Below are 4,174 nucleotides of genomic sequence, written 5' to 3' on the forward strand. Positions count from 1 at the left end.
TTCCTTATAAATTTTTGGAGTATTTTGTTCTAGATCTGTGAAATATGCCATTGGTATCTTAGTCAGGATTGTGTGCATTCTATAGATTTTTTTGCGTCGTATGGACATTTTAATGACATTAATTCTTTTATATTTTTTTTACTTTCTCTTTTTTTATTAATTAATTAATTTATTTTTGTTACAGATGTTTCTCCTTTCCCCCCCCCCCACTGATTCCCCCCTCCTTCTCCCTCCCTGCCCTGTCCCCAGCTTTGTTGTCCATGTCCACTGTTCATGCACACATGCATATAAGTTCTGTAGTTTATCTCTCCCCCACCACCCCTCTTCTGGGGATTGTCAGTCTGTACCCCACTTCCATGTCTCAGGGACTACCCCATTCCTCAGACTGTTAAGTTCATTATATTCCACAAATAAATGAGATCATATGATACTTGTAATGACATTAAGTCTTTAAATCCATGAACACAGTATATACTTCCACTTGTTTTTATCTTCCTTTATTTCTTTTTCAATGTTCTGTAGTTTTGAAAGCACATGCCTTTTACCTCCTTGGTTAAGTTTATTCCTTGGTATCTTAATTTTTTTTCTTGAAATGGTAATTGGGATTGTTTTCCTAGTTTCACGTTCTGAGAGTTCATTATTGGTATATAAAGCTATCATCAATTTCTGGACACTAATTTTGTATCTGGCTATTTTGTGGAGTTCATTTATGAAATCTAGTAGTTTTTTTGGTGGAGTCTTTAGAATTTTCTATGTACAATATCATGTCTTCTGCAAATAATGACAGTTTACTTTTCTTTTCCAATTTTAATGCTGTACATTTTTATTCTTGTCTAATTGCTGTGGCTAAGACGTCCACTACTGTGTTGAATAAGAGTAGTGAGAGTGGACATCCCCATCTTGTTCTTGTTCTTAAGAGAAACACTTACAGTTCTTGCCCATTGAGTATGATGTTGGCTGTAAGTTTGTCATATATGGCCTTTATTATGTTGAGGTATGATACTTCTATTTCCACTTTGCTGAGAGTTTAATTAAAAATGGGTGCTGGATTTTATTGAATTTTTTTTCTGCATCTATCAATATTATCATATGATTTTTATCTTTCATTTTGTTTTGTTATGTATCACATTTATTGATTTGTGAACATTGTACCAGCCTTGCATCCCTGGGCTAAATCCTACTTGGTCAAGTATTATACATTGTTTAATATATTTCTGGATCCTATTTTCTACTATTTTGTTGAGAATTTCGGCATCTATTTTCATCAGGGACATTAGCCTGTAATTTTCTTTTTCTTAGTGTCTTTATCTGGTTTTAGAATTAGTATAATTCTGGCCACATAAAAAGAGCTTGGAAGTCTTCCTTCTTCATGATTTTTTTTTTTTTTTTTTAATAGTTTGAGGAAAATAGGATAGGTGTTAGGTTTTCTTTCAATGTTTGGTAAACTCCCCTGTGAAGTCATCCAGTCCAGGGCTTTTTTTGTTGGTGGTTTTTTGAATACTACTTTATCTCATTAATAGTTATTATTGTATTTAGGTTTTCTGATTCTTCCTGATTCACTTATGGCAGATTATGTTTCTAGGAGATTGTCCATTTCACCATGTTTTCTAATTTGGTGGCATGCAGTTATTTGTAATATTTTCTTATAATCCCTTTTATCTCTGTGTTGTCCGTTGTTACTTTATCTCTTTTGTTTTTCATTTTATTTATTTTGGTCTTCTCTCTGTGTTTCCTGATGAGCCTGGTTATAGGTTCATCAGTCTTGTTTATCTTTTCAAAGAACCAGCTCTCGTTTTATTGATCTCTTGTATTTTAGTCTTTACTTTATTTATTTGTACTCTGATCTTTATTATTTCCTTTCTTCTACTTTGGGCTTTTCTTTTGTTCTCTATCAAATTCTTTTAGTTATAGGGTTTTTTTTTGGTGTGCTTTTTTTTTTATTAGAGACTTTTCTTGTTTCTTGAGGTAGGCCTGTATTGCTCTGTACTTCCCTCTCAGGACTGCTTTTGTTGTGTTCTATAGATTTTGGGTTGTTGTGTGTTCATTTTCATTTGTTTACAGAAAGATTTTAATTTATTCCTTGATCTTATTGGTAACACATTCATTGTTTAATGACATTCTATTTAACCTCCATGTGTTTGAATGTTTTTTTAATGTTCCAAGAAATATTTACTTATAAAAGTACAATGGAATAAGTGTATGAGGAGAAGGCAGCAATAAATACAGTTGAAAACAGAGCAAGTCTACACTGGCTCATTGGCCCAAACAGGAAGGACACCGGCACCACCTGGACCCGAGCATGTGCAGCCGACTGTCCACGCTCGTTCAGAAACACGGCAGGGAAAGGTCTCAGCAGCTCAGGTGAGAGCATGAGTACACATGCCATCACCATTGCACTCGGATCATGACTTTATTTAAAAATTAGCAAACAATACTTTAGGAACATTGATGTGCAAATGTCTAATATGCCACGTCTTTTCTTTAGTTGGCAGGCACCACCTTTATCTGCAAGTATGAGTTTAGTCTTCCATGTAGATATCAGACACTGCACTGTAAAGGAGCTTCCTGTGGTTTGAAGACACCGGTTTCCGTGGAAGATGGTAAAAATGCATAGGGGTGTCATAAAAGAACTGGCTGGACAAGAGAATGCCCCTTCACAGTATTCCTTTCACTTCACATGCGACATATTGGTTATGCTGTGGGACCCCACTGTCCCAGCACAGAACGGGAACTATTTAGGGAAGAGGCAGAAAAAGGAAAAAGGAATAGACATAAGGCAGTATTTCTTTTAAGCACTGTAAGCACAACAGTGTTTTAGGAAGACAAGATAAAAATCACTCAAGGCTAGTTTGGTTCTCGCTGAATAAAAACAGTGGGCTAAGGACTGAGCTCCCCTCTGTGAGTGGTAATCAATGCCTTGGTCACCATACTGGTAATCGTGGGGGTAATCTTCTTGGTACTCGTCAGGGTATTCTGCCTGGTAGTCACTATCGCTGATTTCCGACCCATCGGTTCCCATTCCTTAGTTCCGGTTGTGAAGGAGGGGTTCTGTTGGAGCGGCATTGGGCCTGGGATCATACACTTGCCGCCCAGGCCATACACACTCATTCCCTTCTGGGAAGCGACTTTGTTGGTGCCCACCTGTAGGGAAATTGTCGAGTTGTCCACAGGCTGCAAGGGGAGCTTCTGGTCGTAGATGTCTCTCCCGGTACCTGGCCCCAACATCCCCGCCTGGCTGGCCCGTTTGTTGGTGCCCATCTGCCGACTGATCATGGTCTGCTCAAAAGGTTTGTCAGTTTGCAACTTGGGATCGTCAAGGTGCCTCCTGGTCCCAAAGGCGGTCATCCTTGCCTGGCTGGTGCACTTGTGGGTTCTCTTCTGCAAGCCAATGACACTCTGGTCGGCTTCTGATTTCCCTTCATCAAACATCGTGTCTGTTTCTCTGCGAACTTCACTCCCATGTCATGGGGGTCGGGAATCCTTTTATTTTAGCCAGGCCAGCCAGGGCCACCAGCGTTGTCTGGACCTGCATCGTGTTTCCATTCTCAGAAAGACCATTTGCTTCGAAAACGTCACGGGGCTTCAGGCCTTAAGCCTGACTGGCTTTAATAAAGTTGCCAATACCTCCAACTGAGGCCAGTTTAACGAGGATTCATTGACCTTCTGCACCGAGCCTGGTTGCAGCTAGTTTATGAGTTCGCACAGGATTAGGCCGTCCTGCGGGCCCAGCTGCAAGTGGGTGCGGATGCTCACGCCAGTCCCCTCTTCCTTCCAGTTGCGGAGGTCTTCCTCGGCCTGGTGGTCATACTGGGAAGCAGTCTTATTTTTGACCTGGGCTGGGAGCCGTAGGAAGGGCCCTTGATGAAGTGGATCATAGTGGTCTGCAAGGCCAAGAGGATGCGCTCCGCTTGGAGTCTGCATCGGCTTCGCGCTCCTGGCCTGGGGTGGCCCCAGCCCAGACATCGGAGGTGGCTCCCAGGGCGGCTGGGTCCACCGTGTTTCAATGTTTTAAGTGTTTTTATTGTAGTTGATTTCTAGGTTCATGCCATTGTGATCCAAGAAAATGTTTAATATGATTTATACTTCACAAATTTTTTAAAAGATTGTTATTTATTTATTTGTTCATTTATTTTATTGTCTTTGCAGCCAGTATGTTAGCTATATCTATTTAAAT

At 40.2% G+C, this 4,174-nt stretch overlaps 1 pseudogene; it reads right to left on the reverse strand.

Annotated features, from left to right (window-relative positions):
- Positions 1–2,788: 2,788 nt before the first annotated feature.
- On the reverse strand, positions 2,789–3,875 carry LOC118617043 (annotated as a pseudogene).
- Positions 3,876–4,174: the final 299 nt, after the last annotated feature.

This window comes from Molossus molossus, unplaced genomic scaffold (assembly GCF_014108415.1).
Source record: "Molossus molossus isolate mMolMol1 unplaced genomic scaffold, mMolMol1.p scaffold_m16_p_5, whole genome shotgun sequence".
Classification (NCBI taxonomy): Eukaryota; Metazoa; Chordata; class Mammalia; order Chiroptera; family Molossidae; genus Molossus; species Molossus molossus.